At 41.9% G+C, this 22135-nt stretch overlaps 2 long non-coding RNA genes across 2 annotated transcripts; both read right to left on the bottom strand.

Moving 5' to 3' along the window:
• Nucleotides 1-18156: 18156 nt before the first annotated feature.
• Nucleotides 18157-20514, bottom strand: LOC124677857. The gene is made up of 3 exons (XR_006994254.1): nt 20234-20514; nt 18392-18496; nt 18157-18290 (listed from the first exon to the last, which is right to left on the bottom strand). It is a non-coding gene; the product is annotated as an uncharacterized LOC124677857 (long non-coding RNA).
• Nucleotides 20515-20601: 87 nt separating this feature from the next.
• Nucleotides 20602-21624, bottom strand: LOC124669310. The gene is made up of 2 exons (XR_006992119.1): nt 21378-21624; nt 20602-20794 (listed from the first exon to the last, which is right to left on the bottom strand). It is a non-coding gene; the product is annotated as an uncharacterized LOC124669310 (long non-coding RNA).
• Nucleotides 21625-22135: the final 511 nt, after the last annotated feature.

Here is a 22135-nt window from a genome sequence, read left to right as displayed (position 1 = left end):
CTTGTAATCTAGATGTCATTATGCTAGTCAAGTGAGTTTTACTTATGTGATCTCCGGAGACTCCTCGTCCCACGTGTGTAAAGGTGACAGTGTGTGCACCGTGTGGGTCTCTTAGGCTAGATTTCACGAGAATACTTATTCACTGTTGAATGGCGTAGTGAAGTGCTTATTTATATCTCTTTATGATTGCGGCATGTTGTATCACAATTTATCTATGTGCTACTCTAGTGATGTGTTATTAAAGTAGTTTTATTCCTCCTGCATGTGTGCAAAGGTGACAGTGCGTGCACCGTGTTAGTACTTGGTTTATGCTATGATCATGATCTCTTGTAGATTATGGAGTTAACTATTGCTATGATAATATTGATGTGATCTATTCCTCCTACATATGCATGAAGGTGACAAGTGTGCATGCTATGCTAGTACTTGGTTTAGTCTCGTTGATCTATCTTACACTAAAGGTTACTTAAACATGAGCATTATTGTGGAGCTTGTTAACTCCGGCATTGAGGGTTCGTGTAATCCTACGCAATATGTTCATCATCCAACAAAAGTGTAGAGTATGCATTTATCTGTTCCGTTATGTGATCAATGTTGAGAGTGTCCACTAGTGAAAGTGTAATCCCTAGGCCTTGTTCCTAAATACTGCTGAGTTACTACTGCTTGTTTACTACTGCTCGCTGAGCTACTACTTGCGTTACTACTGCTTGTTTACTGTTTTACTTGCGTTACTATCTGCTGCAATACCACCACCATCAACTACACGCCAAGCACTTTTACGGCACCGTTGCTACTGCTCATACTTATTCATACCACCTGTATTTCACTATCTCTTCGCCGAACTAGTGCACCTATTAGGTGTGTTGGGGACACAAAAGACTTCTTGCTTTGTGGTTGCGGGGTTGCATGAGAGGGATATCTTTGACCTCTTCCTCCCCGAGTTCGATAAACCTTGGGTATCCACTTAAGGGAAACTTGCTGCTGTTCTACAAACCTCTCGCTCTTGGAGGCCCAACACTGTCTACAGGAAAGGAGGGGGAACGTAGACATCAAGCACTTTTCCGGCGCCGTTGCCGGGGAGGAAAGGTAAAAAGGCACTCATACTACGGTCTCAGGTAAAGTATTTTTCCGGCGCCGTCGTGTGTGTGCTCGAAGCTATTTCCTTTAGATCCTGCAATTGCATCTTGTTGTTTCTTGTTTACACTAGTTTGGCATAATGTACAAGAGTGAGCTTCTTATTCTATTTCCTGATTTAAAACATGGATTGTTTGATGCGAAAATTAAAAACCTATGTAATCTTGTTTGCATGCTGGTAGTAATATTAGTATGAACGCTTTGAACACCATTGTTGATAATGATATAGAAAGTTCTAAGCTTGGGGAAGCTGGTTTTCATGATATTTTTAGTCCCCCAAGCATTGAGGAGAAAATTTTCTTTGATGATACTTTGCCTCCTATTTCTGATGATGATAATGATAGTGGTCTTTTGGTGCCACCTACTATGGAGAGTGAATTTGATTATGATTACAATATGCCTCCTATATTTGATGATGAGAATAATAATGATAGCTACTTTGTTGAATTTGCTCCCACTACAACTAATAAAATTGATTATGCTTATGTGGAGAGTAATAATTTTATGCATGAGACTCATGATAAGAATGCTTTATGTGATAGTTATATTGTTGAGTTTGCTCATGATGCTACTGAAAGTTATTATGAGAGAGGAAAATATGGTTGTAGAAATTTTCATGTTACTAAAACACCTCTCTATGTGCTGAAATTTTTGATGCTACACTTGTTTTATCTTCCTATGCTTGTTACTTTGCTCTTCATGAACTTGTTTATTTACAAGATTCCTATGCATAGGAAGCATGTTAGACTTAAATGTGTTTTGAATTTGCCTCTTGATGCTCTCTTTTGCTTCACATACTATCTCTTGCGAGTGCATCATTAAAACTGCTGAGCCCATCTTAATGGCTATAAAGAAAAGAACTTCTTGGGAGATAACCCATGTGTTATTTTGCTACAGTACTTTGTTTTATATTTGTGTCTTGGAAGTTGTTTACTACTGTAGCAACCCCTCCTTATCTTAGTTTTGAGTTTTGTTGTGCCAAGTTAAGCCGTTGATAGAAAAGTAAGTACTAGATTTGGATTACTGCGCAGTTCCAGATTTCTTTGCTGTCACGAATCTGAGCCCACTGCCCTGCAGGAAGCTCAGAAAATTATGCCAATTTACGTGCATGATCCTCAGATATGTACGCAACTTTCATTCAATTTGAGCATTTTCATTTGAGCAAGTCTGGTGCCATTTTAAAATTCGTCAATACGAACTATTCTGTTTTGACAGATTCTGCCTTTTATTTCGCATTGCCTCTTTCGCTATGTTGGATGAATTTCTTTGATCCACTAATGTCCAGTAGCATTATGCAATGTCCAGAAGTGTTAAGAATGATTGTGTCACCTCTGAATATGTCAATTTATATTGTGCACTAACCCTCTAATGAGTTGTTTCGAGTTTGGTGTGGAGGAAGTTTTCAAGGGTCAAGAGAGGAGGATGATATACTACGATCAAGAAGAGTGAAAGCTCTAAGCTTGGGGATGCACCCGGTGGTTCACCCCTGCATATATCAAGAAGACTCAAGCGTCTAAGCTTGGGGATGCCCAAGGCATCCCCTTCTTCATCGACAACATTATCGGGTTCCTCCCCTGAAACTATATTTTTATTCGGTCACATCTTATGTGCTTTACTTGGAGCGTCTGTGTGCTTTTGTTTTTGTTTTTGTTTGAATAAATTGGATTACATCATGCTTGTGTGGGAGAGAGACACGCTCCGCTGGTTCATATGAACACATGTGTTCTTAGCTCATAATATTCATGGCGAAGTTTCCTCTTCGTTAAATTGTTATATGGTTGGAATTGGAAAATGATACATGTAGTAATTGCTATAATGTCTTGGGTAATGTGATACTTGGCAATTGTTGTGCTCATGTTTAAGCTCTTGCATCATATACTTTGCACCTATTAGTGAAGAATACATAGAGCATGCTAAAATTTGGTTTGCATAATTGGTCTCTCTAAAGTCTAGATAGTTTCTAGTATTGAGTTTTGAACAACAAGGAAGACGGTGTAGAGTCTTATAATGTTTTCAATATGTCTTTTATGTGAGTTTTGCTGCACCAGTTCATCCTTGTGTTTGTTTCAAATAAACCTTGCTAGCCTAAACCTTGTATCGAGAGGGAATACTTCTCATGCATCCAAATACTTGAGCCAACACTATGCCATTTGTGTCCACCATACCTACCTACTACATGGTATTTCCCGCCATTCCAAAGTAAATTGCTTGAGTGCTACCTTTAAACAATTCAAAATTTATTACCTCTTATTTGTGTCAATGTTTTATAGCTCATGAGGAAGTATGTGGTGTTTATCTTTCAATCTTGTTGGGCAACTTTCACCAATGGACTAGTGGCTTCATCCGCTTATCCAATAATTTTGCAAAAAGAGCTGGCAATGGGATTCCCAGTCCCAAATTAATTAACAAAAATAGACACTCCTCCATGGTATGTGATTGTTGGACGGCACCCGAAGGATTCGGTTAGCCATGGCTTGTGTAAGCAAAGGTTGGGAGGAGTGTCATCATAATAAAACTAAAATAAAAAGGTACTCCTTCATGGTATGAGATTGTTGGCGGGCACCCGAGGATTCGGTTAGCCATGGTTTGTGAAAGAAAGGTTGGAAGGAGTGCCATCCAAAAATAAAATAAAATGGGAGCCGCTCTTTGAAGGTTTGTACGGCAAGGGGGTTAGAGTACCCGCTACCATTCGTTGACAACAACATACACCTCTCAAAACTTTACTTTTATTCTCTCTTTATGTTTTCAAAATCAAAGCTCTAGCACAAATATAGCAATCGATGATTTCCTCTTTGAAGGACCATTCTTTTACTTTTATTGTTGAGTCAGTTCACCTATTTCTCTCCACCTCAAGAAGCAAACACTTGTGTGAACTGTGCATTGATTCTTACATACTTGCTTATTGCATTTGTTATATTGCTCTGCATTGACAACTATCCATGAGATATACATGTTACAAGTTGAAAGCAACCGCTGAAACTTAATCTTCCATTGTGTTGCTTCATTGCCTTTACTTTGAATTATTGCTTTATGAGTTAACTCTTATGCAAGACTTATTGATGCTTGTCTTGAAGTGCTATTCATGAAAAATCTTTGCTTTATGATTCAGTTGTTTACCCATGTCATATACATTGTTTTGATCGCTGCATTCACTACATATGCTTTACAAATAGTATGATCAAGTTTATGATGGCATGTCACTCCAGAAATTATCTTTGTTATCGTTTTACCTGCTCGGGACGAGCAGAACTAAGCTTGGGGATGCGATACGTCTCCAACGTATCGATAATTTCTTGTGTTCCATGCCACATTATTGATGTTATCTACATGTTTTATGCACACTTTATGTCATATTCGTGCATTTTACGGAACTAACCTATTAACAAGATGCCGAAGTGCCAATTCCTGTTTTACTGCTGTTTTTGGTTTCGAAATCCTAGTAACGAAATATTCTCGGAATCGGACGAAATCAACGCCAAAGATCTTAGAATCCCGGAAGCATCCAGAACACACGAGAGGGATCGGAGAGGGGGCCACGAGGCCACCAAACCCTACCCCGGCGCGGCCAAGGGGGCGCCCCCTAGGGTGTGGGCCCCCTTCGACCTTCTCGCGCCGCCTCTCCGCCTATAAAAAGCCCACTGGATCAGAAAACCCGATAACAATTGACGAAACCCACAGAAACCTGCCGGAGCCGCCGCCATCGCGAAGCCAAGATCCGGGGACGGGAGTCTCCGTTCCGGCACCTGCCGGAGCGGGGAAGTGCCCCGGAAGGCTTCTCCATCGACACCGCTGCCATCTCCACCGCCATCTTCATCACCGCTGCTTGCTCCCATGAGGAGGGAGTAGTTCTCCATCGAGGCTCGGGGTTGTGCCGGTAGCTATGTGGTTCATCTCTCTCCTATGTGTTTCAATACAATAATCTCATGAGCTGCCCTACATGATTGAGATTCATATGATGATGCTTGTAATCTAGATGTCATTATGCTAGTCAAGTGAGTTTTACTTATGTGATCTCCGGAGACTCCTCGTCCCACGTGTGTAAAGGTGACAGTGTGTGCACCGTGTGGGTCTCTTAGGCTAGATTTCACAGAATACTTATTCACTGTTGAATGGCGTAGTGAAGTGCTTATTTATATCTCTTTATGATTGCGGCATGTTGTATCACAATTTATCTATGTGCTACTCTAGTGATGTGTTATTAAAGTAGTTTTATTCCTCCTGCATGTGTGCAAAGGTGACAGTGCGTGCACCGTGTTAGTACTTGGTTTATGCTATGATCATGATCTCTTGTAGATTATGGAGTTAACTATTGCTATGATAATATTGATGTGATCTATTCCTCCTACATATGCATGAAGGTGACGAGTGTGCATGCTATGCTAGTACTTGGTTTAGTACTGTTGATCTATCTTACACTAAAGGTTACTTAAACATGAGCATTATTGTGGAGCTTGTTAACTCCGGCATTGAGGGTTCGTGTAATCCTACGCAATATGTTCATCATCCAACAAAAGTGTAGAGTATGCATTTATACGTTACTGTTATGTGATCAATGTTGAGAGTGTCCACTAGTGAAAGTGTAATCCCTAGGCCTTGTTCCTAAATGCTGCTGAGTTACTACTTGCTTGTTTACTACTGGCTGTCGAGCTACTCTTGCGTTACTACTGCTTGTTTCTTGTTTTTCTTGCGTTACTACTGCTCGCAATACCACCACCATCAACTACACGCCAAGCACTTTTACGGCACCGTTGCTACTGCTCATACTTATTCATACCACCTGTATTTCACTATCTCTTCGCCGAACTAGTGCACCTATTAGGTGTGTTGGGGACACAAAAGACTTCTTGCTTTGTGGTTGCGGGGTTGCATGAGAGGGATATCTTTGACCTCTTCCTCCACGAGTTCGATAAACCTTGGGTATCCACTTAAGGGAAACTTGCTTGCTGTTCTACAAACCTCTGCTCTTGGAGGCCCAACACTGTCTACGGGAAAGGAGGGGGAACGTAGACATCACCCGGAGACGATAAACAAGCGGTAGTAACGCAGCGAGTAGTAACGCGACGTAGTAACGCGATAGAAACGAGTAAACAAGCAGCGATAGCGATATTTAGGAACAAGGCCTAGGGATTAGACTTTCACTAGTGGACACTCTCAACATTGATCACATAACGAACGGATAAATGCATACTCTACACTCTTGTTGGATGATGAACACATTGCGTAGGATTACACGAACCCTCAATGCCGGAGTTAACAAGCTCCACAATAATGCTCATATTTTAGTAACCTTTAGTGTAAGATAGATCAAAAGACTAAACCAAGTACTAGCATAGCATGCACACTCTGTCACCTTCATGCATATGTAGGAGGAATAGATCACATCAATATTATCATAGCAATAGTTAACTTCGCAATCTACAAGAGATCATGATCATAGCATAAACCAAGTACTAACACGGTGCACACACTGTCACCTTTACACACGTGCGGGAGGAATAAAACTACTTTAATAACACATCACTAGAGTAGCACATAGATAAATTGTGATACAAAACATATTGCAATCATAAAGAGATATAAATAAGCACCTCACTATGCCATTCAACAGTGAATAAGTATTCGTGAAATATAGCCTAAGAGACCCACACGGTGCACACACTGTCACCTTTACACACGTGGGACAAGGAGTCTCCGGAGATCACATAGGTAAACTCACTTGACTAGCATAATGACATCTAGATTACAAGCATCATCATATGAATCTCAATCATGTAAGGCAGCTCATGAGATTATTGTATTGAAGCACATAGGAGAGAGATGAACCACATAGCTACCGGTACAGCCCGAGCCTCGATGGAGAACTACTCCCTCCTCATGGGAGCGGCAGCGGTGATGAAGATGGCGGTGGAGATGGCAGCGGTGTTGATGGAGAAGCCTCTAGGGGCACTTCCCCGCTCCGGCAGGGTGCGGAACAGAGACTCCTGTCCCCAGATCTTGGCTTCGCGATGGCGGCGGCTCTGGAAGGTTTTCCGTATCGTGGTTTTTCGCATCAGGGGTCTCGCGACGGAGGCTTTAAGTAGGCGGAAGGGCAGAGTCGGGGGCCAGACGAGGGGCCCACACTATAGGTCGGCGCGGCCAAGGCCTGGGCCGCGCCGCCCTATAGCTTGGCCACCTCGTGGCCCCACTTCGTGTGTTCTTCGGTCTTCTGGAAGCTCCGTGGTAAAATAGGGCCACGGGTCTTCGTTTCGTCCAATTCCGAGAATATTTCGTTACTAGGATTTACGAAACCAAAAACAGCGAAAACGAGAGCCGGCACTTCGGCATCTTGTTAATAGGTTAGTTCCAGAAAATGCACGAATATGACATAAAGTGTGCATAAAACATGTAGGTCTCATCAATAATATGGCATAGAACATAAGAAATTATCGATACGTCGGAGACGTATCAAGCATCCCCAAGCTTAGTTCTGCTCGTCCGAGCGAGTAAAACGATAACAAAGATAATTTACTGAAGTGATATGCCATCATAACCTTGATCATACTATTTGTAAACATATGTAGTGGATGCAGCGATCATAACAATGGTAATGACATGAGTAAACAAGTGAATCATATAGCAAAGACTTTTCATGAATAGTACTTCAAGACAAGTATTAATAAGTCTTGCATAAGAGTTAACTCATAAAGCAATAAATCAAAGTAAAGGTATTGAAGCAACACAAAGGAAGATTAAGTTTCAGCGGTTGCTTTGAACTTGTAACATGTATATCTCATGGATAATAGTCAACATAGAGTAATATAACAAGTACAATATGCAAATATGTAGGAATCAATGCACGGTTCACACAAGTGTTTGCTTCTTGAGGTGGAGAGAAATAGGTGAACTGACTCAACATAAAAGTAAAGAGAATGGTCCTTCAAAGAGGAAAGCATCGATTGCTATATTTGTGCTAGAGATTTTATTTTGAAAACATGAAACAATTTTGTCAACGGTAGTAATAAAGCATATGAGTTATGAAAGTTATATCTTACAAGTTGCAAGTCTCATGCATAGTATACTAATAGTGCCCGCACCTTGTCCTAATTAACTTGGACTACCGGATCTTTGAAATGCACATGTTTTGACCAAGTGTCACAATGGGGTACCTCCATGCCGCCTGTACAAAGGTCTAAGGAGAAAGCTCGCATTTTGGATTTCTCGCTTTTGATTATTCTCAACTTAGACATCCATACGGGACAACATGGACAACGAGATAATGGACTCCTCTTTAATGCATAAGCATGTGGCAACAATTATTATTCTCATATGAGATTGAGGATATATGTCCAAACTGAAACTTCCACCATGAATCATGGCTTTAGTTAGCGGCCCAAAGTTCTTCTCTAACAATATGCATGCTCCAACCATGAAGGTGGTAGATCTCCCTTGCTTCAGACAAGACGGACATGCATAGCAACTCACATGATATCCAACAAAGAATAGTTGATGGCGTCCCCGAAACATGGTTATCGCACAACAAGCAACTTAATAAGAGATAAAGTGCATAAGTACATATTCAATACCACAATAGTTTTTAAGCTATTTGTCCCATGAGCTATATATTGCAAAGGTGAATGATGGAATTTTAAAGGTAGCACTCAAGCAATTTACTTTGGAATGGCGGATAAATACCATGTAGTAGGTAGGTATGGTGGACACGAATGGCATAGTGGTTGGCTCAAGTATTTGGGATGCATGAGAAGTATTCCCTCTCGATACAAGGTTTAGGCTAGCAAGGTTATTTGAAACAAACACAAGGATGAACGGTACAGCAAAACTCACATAAAAGACATATGGTAAACATTATAAGACTCCATACCGTCTTCCTTGTTGTTCAAAACTCAATACTAGATGTTATCTAGACTTTAGAGAAACCAAATATGCAAACCAAATTAGCAAGCTCTAAGTATTTCTTCATTAATGGGTGCAAAGTATATAATGCAAGAGCTTAAACATGAGCACAACAATTGCCAAGTATCACATTATCCAAGACATTATAGCAATTTACTACATGTATCATTCTCCAATTCCAACCATATAACAAATTAACGAAGAAGAAACTTCGCCATGAAAATTAAAAGCTAAGAACACATGTGTTCATATGAACCAGCGGAGCGTGTCTCTCTCCCACACAAGCATTTATTCAAACAAAAACAAAAACAAAAGCACACAGACGCTCCAAGCAAAGTGCATAAGATGTGACGGAATAAAAATATAGTTTCAGGGGAGGAACTGATAATGTTGTCGATGAAGAAGGGGATGCCTTGGGCATCCCCAAGCTTAGACAGCTTGAGTCTTCTTATAATATGCAGGGGTGAACCACCGGGGCATCCCCAAGCTTAGAGCTTTCACTCTCCTTGATCATATTGCATCATACTCCTCTCTTGATCCTTGAAAACTTCCTCCACACCAAACTCGAAACAACTCATTAGAGGGTTAGTGCATAATAAAAATTCACATGTTCAGAGGTGACACAATCATTCTTAACACTTCTGGACATTGCATAAAGCTACTTGGACATTAGTGGATCAAAGAAATTCATCCAACATAGCAAAAGAGGCAATGCGAAATAAAAAACAGAATCTGTCAAAACAGAACAGTCCGTAAAGATGGATTTTATTAGGCCACCAGACTTGCTCAAACGAAAATGCTCAAATTGAATGAAAGTTGCGTACATATCTGAGGATCATGCTCGTAAATTGGCGTAATTTTCTGAGCTACCTACAGGGAGATAGACCCAGATTCGTGACAGCAAAGAAATCTGGAACTGCGCAGTAATCCAAATCTAGTACTTACTTTTCTATCAAAGACTTTACTTGGCACAACAAAACTTAAAAATAAGATAAGGAGAGGTTGCTACAGTAGTAAACAACTTCCAAGACACAAATATAAAACAAAGTACTGTAGCAAAATAACATATGGGTTATCTCCCAAGAAGTTCTTTCTTTATAGCCATTAAGATGGGCTCAGCGAGTTTTAATGATGCACTCGCAAGAAATAGTATTTGAAGCAAAAGAGAGCATCAAGAGGCAAATTCAAAACACATTTAAGTCTAACATGCTTCATATGCATAGGAATCTTGTAAATAAACAAGTTCATGAAGAGCAAAGTAACAAGCATAGGAAGATAAAACAAGTGTAGCTTCAAAAATTTCAGCACATAGAGAGGCATTTTAGTAACATGAAAATTTCTACCACCATATTTTCCTCTCTCATAATAACTTTCAGTAGCATCATGAGCAAACTCAACAATATAACTATCACATAAAGCATTCTTATCATGAGTCTCATGCATAAAATTATTACTCTCCACATAGGCATAGTCAACTTTATTAGTAATAGTGGGAGCAAATTCAACGAAGTAGCTATCATTATTATTCTCATCAAGTGTAGGAGGCATAGTATAATCACAACAAAATTTACTCTCCGCAGTAAGTGGCATCAAAAGACCACTATCATTATAATCATCAGAAATAGGAGGCAAAGTATCATCAAAGAAAATTTTCTCCTCAATGCTTGGGGGACTAAAAAGATCATGAAAACCAGCTTCCCCAAGCTTAGAACTTTCTATATTATTATCAACAATGGTGTTCAAAGCGTTCATACTAATATTACTACCGGCATGCAAATAAGATTTCATAGGTTTTTTAATTTTCGCATCAAACAATCCATGTTTTAAATCAGGAAATAGAATAAGAAGCTCACTCTTGTACATTATGCCAAACTAGTGTAAACAAGAAACAAAAAGATGCAATTGCAGGATCTAAAGGAAATAGCCTCGAGCACGCACACAACGGCGCCAGAAAAATACTTTACCTGGGACCGGAGTATGAGTGTCTTTTTACCTTTCCTCCCCGGCAACGGCGCCAGAAAAGTGCTTGATGTCTACGGGAGCTTCTATTCTTGTAGACAGTGTTGGGCCTCCAAGAGCAGAGGTTTGTAGAACGGCAGACAAGTTTCCCTTAAGTGGATCACCCAAGGTTTATCGAACTCGGGGAGGAAGAGGTCAAAGATATCCCTCTCATGCAACCCTGCAACCACAAAGCAAGAAGTCTCTTGTGTCCCCAACACACCTAATAGGTGCACTAGTTCGGCGAAGAGATAGTGAAATACAGGTGGTATGAATAAGTAGTAGCAACGGCACCGGAAAAGTGCTTTGCCCGGGACGATAAACAAGCGTAGTAACGCGAGCGGTAGTGACGCGGCGGTAGTAACGCTGAGTAAAACGAGTAAACAAGCAGCGATAGCGATATTTAGGAACAAGGCCTAGGGATTAGACTTTCACTAGTGGACACTCTCAACATTGATCACATAACGAACAGGATAAATGCATACTCTACACTCTTGTTGGATGATGAACATATTGCGTAGGATTACACGAACCCTCAATGCCGGAGTTAACAAGCTCCACAATAATGCTCATATTTTAGTAACCTTTAGTGTAAGATAGATCAAAAGACTAAACCAAGTACTAGCATAGCATGCACACTTGTCACCTTCATGCATATGTAGGAGGAATAGATCACATCAATATTATCATAGCAATAGTTAACTTCGCAATCTACAAGAGATCATGATCATAGCATAAACCAAGTACTAACACGGTGCACACACTTGTCACCTTTACACACGTGCGGGAGGAATAAAACTACTTTAATAACACATCACTAGAGTAGCACATAGATAAATTGTGATACAAAACATATTGCAATCATAAAGAGATATAAATAAGCACCTCACTATGCCATTCAACGGTGAATAAGTATTCCGTGAAATATAGCCTAAGAGACCCACACGGTGCACACCTTGTCACCTTTACACACGTGGGACAAGGAGTCTCCGGAGATCACATAGGTAAAACTCACTTGACTAGGATAATGACATCTAGATTACAAGCATCATCATATGAATCTCAATCATGTAAGGCAGCTCATGAGATTATTGTATTGAAGCACATAGGAGAGAGATGAACCACATAGCTACCGGTACAGCCCCGAGCCTCGATGGAGAACTACTCCCTCCTCATGGGAGCAGCAGCGGTGATGAAGATGGCGGTGGAGATGGCAGCGGTGTTGATGGAGAAGCCTTCGGGGGCACTTCCCCGCTCCGGCGGGTGCGGGAACGGAGACTCCTGTCCCCCAGATCTTGGCTTCGCGATGGCGGCGGCTCTGGAAGGTTTTCCGTATCGTGGTTTTTCGCATCAGGGGTCTCGCGACGGAGGCTTTAAATAGGCGGAAGGGCAGAGTCGGGGGCCAGACGAGGGGCCCACACTATAGGTCGGCGCGGCCAAGGCCTGGGCCGCGCCGCCCTATAGCTTGGCCACCTCGTGGCCCCACTTCGTGTGTTCTTCGGTCTTCTGGAAGCTCCGTGGAAAAATAGGGCCCTGGGTCTTCGTTTTGTCCAATTCCGAGAATATTTCGTTACTAGGATTTACTGAAACCAAAAACAGCAGAAAACGGGAGCGGCACTTCGGCATCTTGTTAATAGGTTAGTTCCAGAAAATGCACGAATATGACATAAAGTGTGCATAAAACATGTAGGTATCATCAATAATATGGCATAGAACATAAGAAATTATCGATACGTCGGAGACGTATCATGAGCACATCTTCTTCTCTTGCTCCCTCGCTAGGTTTGCTTGGAGCGCCGTAAGACAGATTCTCCGCTGTAACTGGAACCCAGGGAATTTCCCACAATTTCATGCCATTCTCTCCAGCCTTGCGGGAAGGGTCCGTAGGCTAGTCTGGTGTCTTTTTCTTGCCCAATCGTGGGCGCTGTGGAACATTCGTAATAAACTTACTCTTGAAAAAAAGGTCATTAACCATCCCGCTAATGTGATTTTCAAAACTGCCCTTTTTCTACAGCTTTGGAGCGGCATGGCCAAGACAGGCGATCGGGAGGGCCTCCGGTGGCTGGAGAACAAGCTAAGGGAGCTGTACGCCGCCGTGAGACCAAATCACTCAAGCCATTGAAGATGAAGTAGTCAGGCTTGCGGAGTTGCTTTTGCCTGTGTCCCTTCTGTCGTTGTCCGGTTGGACCTTTGTGATGTTACATTGTCTTGTGGTTTCTCCTTGGCTAAGCTGTATGCCGCAGCGTTTGTATAACTGGTTAAACCTTTGGGCTTTATTAATTTAAAGTCGGGCATGCTATTGCCTTTTATCTAAAAAAAAAAGTATACTACCTCTGTCCATCTTTTGATGTCAAATCTAAATTCAAATGTATCTAGACACTCTTTAGTGTATAGATACACCCAAATTTAGACGAACCATGGAACATCTATTAATGGACGAGGGAGTATGTTTTTGGCTTGTTGATTATGTAACGGTCCCTTTATGCAAATGTAAGCGTTCCCTATGTAATTGTCTAGTTGTATACTTGTGTTCACTACTGTCTAATGTGTTACTCTATTTCTCATCACTGCCCGAAAAACAGTCTTTGTCGTGAGGAAAGAACACACAGCAAATCCCTGGTCATGGTAAACCAGATCAAAACACACGGCAACGGTATTGCACACAACACAATCGAAAATACACTCGGCAAAGAATTATACAAGCCAAAAAAAAAAACTGAAAACACACGGTAGAGGAAATATAAGCGGCAAAGTCGCGTACCTGTGGCCTAGATGACCGTGTTTGAACGAGCAGTTACGACGGCTGAGCTTTGTCATGTCTTTCGGCAAAGAATGAGGGCCACATCGATGCCCCCTTACCACACACGTTTTTTTTTGACAACCTTACCATAGGGAAAGCCCCTACGGTGTAAATTTCATATTAAGATAAACTCACATTGTGCAGAAGAATAGGGGTTACCTCAAGGTGGAAAGTAGTGAAAAACAAGATACATGAAAACTTATACAGAGATATGAAGCAACCAGTCAATGAGTGGCTGAACTGAAGCTGCTTTAACTTTGAATTGGTGAAGCATCAGATCACTTGAGAAACCAACTCTCCATCGACCAAAAGAAGAAGGCTGCTCTTGAAATATGAAATCATTTCGAACTCTTCAAATATTTCAAGATGCACAAGCTACTACATCCATGAAGCAAGGGCCAGTAAAAATTTGCTTAGCAAGCAAAATTCGATTAAAAATAGGTTTGTCAGATCCCAGTGAATATCAATGGTCTCCCAGCAATGACTTGCAAAAGAGCACTCAAAAAACAAATGATCTCTGGTTTCTAGGTGATGTGACATGCAAAGAACACACTCATCGCCAGATTCTAATTGCCACTGCTTGCGGTTCATCAAATCTCGGGTGTTTAGCCGGTCATGAACAAGTAACCAAGTGAAAACTTTCAGCTTAGGGAGCAGTTTAGATTTCCACAAGGCTTTAAGGGTTGTATTAGTCGGTAGTTGAGCGAACAGAAAATGATAAAACTTAGCAGGAGCATAATTGGATCCACCCCAAGCGAATTTCCTTTGATCAGTGGTGTTGTTACTTAATGGCGCATTAATAAGCAGCTGAGAAACTTGCTGAAATTCTTGATAAGCTTCATTCGACAAGGGCAAGGAAAAGTGAGAAGAAAAGTCAGTCTAAGCATGTATGCTAGCCACCGAAATATCCTCATCAATGACGCAAGAAAATAGCCAGGGAAACGTGTCACACAGTAATTCCCCACTAGACCAAAAATCTTTCCAAAAGATTACCGTGGTACCTTCTTCAATTGAGCATTGTGTGACACTTCGGTAATCATCAACCAGAATAAAAATGTCTCGCCACCAAAATAATCCTTTTTTTTTGCTTGAGCATGAGGCACACGGTCACCATATAAATTCCAAACTAATTGTACCCACGGAGCATCTGCTTTTGAATAAAATTTATGTAACTGTTTAAGCAACAACGCCTTGTTCTGCAGTTCAAGGCTTAAAACACCGAGCCCACCCTGATTTTTTGGTCTACACACCATCGACCAAGCTGCAAGGGAGTGAGGTGTGGAATTTCTATCTTCTTTGGCCCAAAGACAATGTCGACTAGCACGATCGCAAGTGTTAAAATCGTCTTTTGTATTTTCAGAGAACACACGCGTTTTTCCTTCCCACCCAAACTTTCCCGCCTAGAGAGATATCCCGATTTTTCTTTGCCGTATGTACCAGGTAAATGCACATGACAAAGCCACGTCAAATACACACGGCAAAGCCTTTCCCCGCCTATTTTTCCCTCCCATTTTTCTCCCTGCCAAATCCTTTCAACCGTTTTTGCCTCGCCATCTTTTAGCCCCCGCACCACTTTTATATATAGCCATGTATCACAGACATAATTCACAACCCGCTTCTCCTTCACCGATTCCTACCACCTCAACCCCTCTCGCCGCCACCGCCGAGATGCATCCTCGGGCTTCGTCGGCGTCTGCGCACGGCCGGGGGGGGGGGATTGGCCTGAAATAATGTGTAAACTTTACCACATTATAATTCTTTTCAGCGGAATAATGACTAGGCAATTTTACAGACCTTCCGTGCGACCTTTCTATTATATAGTACCAAAAAATAAAAATACTATAAATGGAGGCCAAGCTACATGTAGTTTTTTATTTTCAAAAAGTTAAAAATTATATTTTAAAGTTCCAAAAAATCTGAAAAAAAAAGATACAGCCAATGATATATGCAACAGACGTGCGAAATCTTAATGTAAAACTCTCTGTATTATATGTATGTCAAACCTTGATTTAGAGGTGGAAAATGTGGACCTAGATCTAGACATCAGCTGCCCAAACTAATTAAAACAAAATTAAAGACTAATTTATGACAAAATACATCGCGACCGGGTGGTCGAAATATGTGTCTGTACCTAGGCCTAGCTGCCCGAGGCAGAGCGACCGGCCTGTCCACCGAAACGCAAAGGCGGCCCAAATTTGCGACTCGGGTGCGTCTGGGCGGTCGCTCGGCGTGACCGGTCGCTTCTCCCACGGGCCCGTCTGGCAGTGACCTAGCTCGATGCGTCTTCTTAGTGGCACGTTAGTATTGGCGAGGCAGCATCGCTTCGATATTCTACGCCACGTTAATGGCGATGCCTCACCTACCGAGCGGCCGCCGCTACCTCTGCCAATAAAATTAATGACATTGCCAAGATTGCCACCCCTTTAGCTGCCTCCAGCGTATAAAGAGGGGGCATGCATTGGGCTGCCTCATCCCCTCCTCACAACCCTAGCCGCCGCACAACCTTCAATGTAGCTCCGCCCCCCACCTCCTCTCTCACAACCCCTGCGAGGGAATCCATGACGGGTCCAAGTGGTCGGCGAGGCGGTTGAGGCCGCGCCAGGGCCGCCGTGCTGGAGCAGCAACACCCCACGCTCGTCGTCGCCTGTGTCGTCGTCATCTTTGTAGGAGGCAAGGTGCTTCGATTTCCTCCTCCGCGTCGGCGAGGACCCCCTCAGCATCAAATGGCTCCCAGACATATTCGCCGAGTTCACGAACGGTCGAGTTTCGGCTGTGGTAGGCTAGCTGCGATTTTTGCCAATGGCCTGTCGAGGCCTTGTTCGACGGGCAGGGCAAGATGTACCTGCACATCGGGTGGGAGAAGTTCGCTCGCGCCCACAACCGTGGGGTCTTGTCTGAAAGATCTGTCGATGCCATTGCTACACAAGTGTTTGTAGGTTGATTTGACAGAAAACATCCCATTTTTTGTCCATTTCAAAAGGGTCGGTCGCCCACATCAGTTAAGTTGATCTGAATCAGTAGCCCAAACAAACCATTCATTTGTTCCATAAGAACAGGTGACATCCATCTCTTGAAGGTGAATTTCCAACCTCAAGCAGCAGCTCCGCAACAGTTATAGTTTGTTCATTGCTAATGTTATACAATAGATATCTGATCAGGTAAAGCAGATCAAAACACACGGCAACGGTATTGCACACAGCACGATCAAAAATACACTCGGCAAAGAATTGCACAAGCCAAAAAAAATGAAAAAACATGGTAGAGGAAATATAAGTGCCAAAGTTGCGGCACGTGGCCCAGATGGCCGTGTTTGAAGGAGCCGTTACGATGGCTGAGCTTTTTCGTGTCTCCTAACGGACATAGGCAAAGAATGAGGGCCACATCGATGGCCCCTTCCCCGCGCATTTTTCTTCCGGCCCAAACTTTCCCGGGTGGAGAGATATCCCGCTTTTTCTTTGTGGATGTACCGGCAAAATGCACACGACAAAGCCACGTCAAATACACACACGACAAAGCCCTTACCGCTATTTTTTCCTCCCATTTTCTCCCTGCCATGTGACCTTTCTATTATAGTACCAAAAAAGAAAAATATTGTAAATGGAGGCCGAGCTACAGCTTTTTATTTTCGAAAAAAATGAGAATTATATTTTAAAATTTCAACAAATCTGGAAAAAAAAATCTAGATGTAGCCAATGATATGCTACAGACGTGCGAAATCTCAATGTGAAATTTATTGTATTCTAGGTATTTTAAACCTAGGTGGAAAATGTGGACCTAGATCTAGACATCAGCTGCCCAAACTCATTAAAAAAATTAAAGACTAATTTATGATAAAAACTTGATTGGCCTTGCGAGTTTGGTGGAGGGAGTGCACTCATCTCTATCTCTATCTCTACTACTAATAAAAGCCCCAGAGGGGCTGATCCGGGCAATCACGGACGTACATTCAGTTTATCCAACGCACCACATCGTTTCTATGTTTGATGGAGCGGAACACCCATCCCACGCACGACTCTGTTTTTCAATCGGTATAGCCCACCCACTAACACCCAACCTACGCACGCCAACCGTCCAAGACAATCCCGATCGCTAGCACGCAGCGCTCCTGCCCGCCGCCGAAGCGATCTCGCTCACCAGCCACGATCGCGGCCGCAGCACTCCCACTTGCCAGAGCTTCCGCTCACCGCCGCGACACTCCCGCTCGCCGCCGAAGCGCTCCTGCTCGCCGCCGAAGCGCTCCCGCTCGCCAGCGCTCCTGCTCGCCGTCGCAGCACTCCTGCTCGCCAGCCACCGCGATCGCCGCCGAATCACTCCAGCGTGATAGCATTCCTGCTCGCCAATCGCCGCCAGAGACACTCCCACACGCCGATCACCGTTGGAACACTTCCAGGCGACAACACCCACACTCTAGCCAATCGCCGCCACAGCACTTCCCGGCACCGTGGAGACAACATTCTGCCGCACAAACCTGCAATTCCTTTAGGTGAGACAACTTGAAATTTCCCGCAATGTATGTATCTACAACTTCATTCTTCTTCAATAAATTGCCTATTGCCTAGCTTTGTATACCTACATCTCAAGCCAACAGAGGAGGTAGGAGGAGACTCCCTGTTAAGCATGAATGCCATCTAGAACCAGGAGAATCGGTTTTCACAACTGAATGCTCTCTTAACACTGCAGGTAAAATAATCAGAATGAGTTAGAAACTATGAAAGGGAATTCTATAAGACAACTCTTCTATATATAATTGAGTTGTCAACTTCTTGTATAATAGAATCGCTTTTCATAACTGAGTGCTCTCTTAGCACTGAAAGAGCTGGTATATATAATCGGTTTTCAGAACTAAGTGCTCTCAGTCAATATTGTCTTACTAAGAATTGAGATTCAGGAATCACCTTCAGTAGAATAGCTTCATTCGGGCTTAAACATATCAGTACTGAGTTGGCCGAGATTGTACCACATCGGATTATGATTTTCACCAAACTACCATGCGCCCACGTGGATTTATAACTTTGTGAGATATTTTTTAACAGATTTGTGGAGAACCATTAACACTATCTGAACATGGATTAGTATGTCAAAAATCTCGAAACACATGTAGGCCATAAGCTTAGGATGAGGATATAGATGCTGACTGCCAAAAACATACATGCCTTTCAATCACAACTCATGCACGTAGGCAAAATTGTAGAACAGGAGGACTGCAAGTTAGTCTACTGTCCACCAAAAAATATATACCAAACAAATTAATTCATCATATGTGAAGAAAAGGCATCAGAGTTCAGAAAAATGCAGATTTCATATTCGAGAATAACAAACCTTAAATATCACAAGTTTTAGCATGCATTTTTCACATTGAATAATTTATACTGATGTGTCCTATCCCTGCTGCTATTACTTCTAACTCCGAGAGAATTTTTTGGCGATGAAGTAAGTATATATAGCTTTATGACAAGATGGTATTTATATTTAATGAGTATCTACTATATCTAACCAATGTATGCACTTGAAATTGTAGATCATAAATGCGTACATATATTGCATAAGTGCTACGGAGCATCTACAGGTGAGGTCAGGTGGACATGTGTTCTTAGAGACTACATGCATCTCTAAGATGATAAAGGAGGGTAGCTGTCTACGGGATAACGTTCCAGCATGGGTATTAAAGAGAGTCAAAATTTATTTGGAACATGATATGGTTAGTCTCAGTTTCATACAAATTACTATGAATTCAATCGAGGACGACTCCTTGTCTATAGGTGACCAAAACTAATAATAATCATATTTTCCAGGTTTTTCTTCCAGTAAACCTAGGAGATGTTCATTGGTACCTAGCAGTTATAAATGTCAGAAAACGATGTATCCAAGTGCTCGACTCGCTAGGCACAAGAATGCATCACGAGGACCTCGATGCTAATGCTTTGCCATTTATTTGCAACAGCTGCAAGAATTGGAAAATGTATTCACATTTGCCTCGCGTCACATGGAACTAAAATATGACAAGTGGAAGGACCAAAACGTCACAACATGGCCTAGGGAAGAGTGTTATTAAGAGCAGCCTGCAGACAGATGGGTACACCTCCTCACTCAACGCAATCAAAACTAAGTTTTTATTGTGTTATTTGTTTTGATGTCCATGGAGTTATTTTTGTTAGAGACAGCCAGTCTCTTTAAACCAAGATTCTCTTACTTAACCCACCATAGGAAGTCTAAACAAAATCTATGAGAGCGTGCGATTTATTATGGAAAATAAGCTATAAGATACCAATCAAATTTCCACAAGAAAAGCATTTCTGATGGTTAATTGTCATTTCTACAAAGTTTAAAAAAATTGTGAAGGGCTCCTGCTATCTTCACAAGTGGGTACTGTGTGCTTTCATTTACTGCTGTCAATGTCGAGAGTATGTTTACCTTAGCTGGAGAGGAGTAGCAGCTAAATTCATAACCACAACAGTCACATAATTGGTGCGAGCCCCCAACACTGCTACAACAATTCCACCGGTACCAATAGTGGTCACTGCAAACACGAAAGGATCAAGTCACATGAAAATGCTTTGAGAAATATTATGAAAAGACTAGCAACGGCATGAGATGGTGCACTAATCACAAACAAGCTTACTATAGTGTATAATATTTGGTGCATTATTTCTGCATATACAAAAAAATGTCCTTGAAATTGTGAAATACATACATGTTGCTCTGTATCCTCATGATCTAGATGACACAAACCTTATATACTCGACAAGGACATCATTATCTTCCATTGTGTCATATTCCCATCCGACAAATATTGCCATTTTCATCTTCCACAATCAGTACCTCCTCAAATTATTCACAAAAAAGTACCTCCTCAAATTTTGCCATCCGACAAATCATCAACATTTAAAATGTTGACATCGGACCTGAATAAAGCTGCACCCTATGATGCATAGCTGTACCAGTACCATCAAAAGCTCCAGGAATCATTTGAGCCTACAAATTATGCATAGATGTTACCAAAATAATATAAGACTTGAGTAAGAGAAGAAGGATTTCACAAAGCAAGAAACGGCCAAATAAATAATGCAGAGCACTAAAAAATGTCTTTCGAATAAATGCATATATAAGATAGTTGGATATAGATAAGTAGATTGTTCAAATTTTGTGCTTCAAATAAATCCATGAAAAATTCATTCCAGTAATATAGACACACAGTAGATTAATCGTCATAACATATACACCTTTATAATAATCGTCTATTCATGCTAAATCAAGCTCAAAAGTTCTAATCAGTGTCATCAACAACTAAAATTCCAGTGACGTGACCAACGAGTGATGCATCTGTACTTTGACTGCATGCATCATAAAAACGCGCACCTACTTAGCACATCTCTATCTTCTGTAAATCCCTAAAATCCAGATGTGCTGGACTATGAATACCAAAAAAATCCAAATATCTACAGAATAAGCAAGGGCATATCTTGAATCTTGGATCTTGAGGCTAAGCTGAATCAGAAATCCTCCTATTGCAAGAAAATCTCCACTAAAGAACGGAAGAAGAAAGAAGGATTTTTACCATCTTTGGAGAGGATGAATCGGCCTGGATGGAGTCCCTGGAGCGCAGGTTGGAGAGGATTCGGGGAGCAGGAATTCCGGCCGGAGGTTGTCGTCAACGGTCACACAGGAGGGCGAGATGGGGGAGAGCACAGCCGGGTGTCGCAGGGAGGAGGGACGGGGTGGGGATGCTCTCACGGTGCTGTGCTCCGGTCTCCGGCAGTGGGGCGGACACAGGTCTGGGAGTGACCGAGGGAAGAATTCCTTCCCCTGCGTGCGATGTGAGTTTTTTTTTTGAGAAGTTGTGTGCGATGAGTGATTGAGGATGTGGATGTGGTCGTCGGCGTCGGCGCCGGCGTGGGCTTCGCGGGCTGTGGTGCATGGGCCTTCGGTTGTGAGAGACTGAGGGAGGGCTTCAGGTCAAATATTAGTGCCCTCAAATTTTCCTTTTTCATGATTTTGAAGATTTATTTTGGCGAATAATGATTGTACTTATTGGAGATATATCAAATTTTGTATCACCAAAAAGTTGTAATCATTCAGGTCATCGTGTGGTCTGTGGACGTTAAACTTTATGGAATATCTCACGAGGGATATTTTATCTGACATTTCTGAACATGTATATTCGCTGCATGTTGTGATACTTATTCTAGATTGTATCATTATTATTTGAAAACTAATTGTAGTTACTCCTAATTGATAGGTCAATATGACAGATTTTAGAAGCAAACTAGCAGTTATTTTGGTGGATTCACATTTAAATGATGATACTATAAGGAA

This window comes from Lolium rigidum, chromosome 7 (genome assembly GCF_022539505.1).
Source record: "Lolium rigidum isolate FL_2022 chromosome 7, APGP_CSIRO_Lrig_0.1, whole genome shotgun sequence".
In the NCBI taxonomy this organism is placed as follows: domain Eukaryota; kingdom Viridiplantae; phylum Streptophyta; class Magnoliopsida; order Poales; family Poaceae; genus Lolium; species Lolium rigidum.
This window is presented reverse-complemented; position numbering and strand designations above follow the sequence as displayed.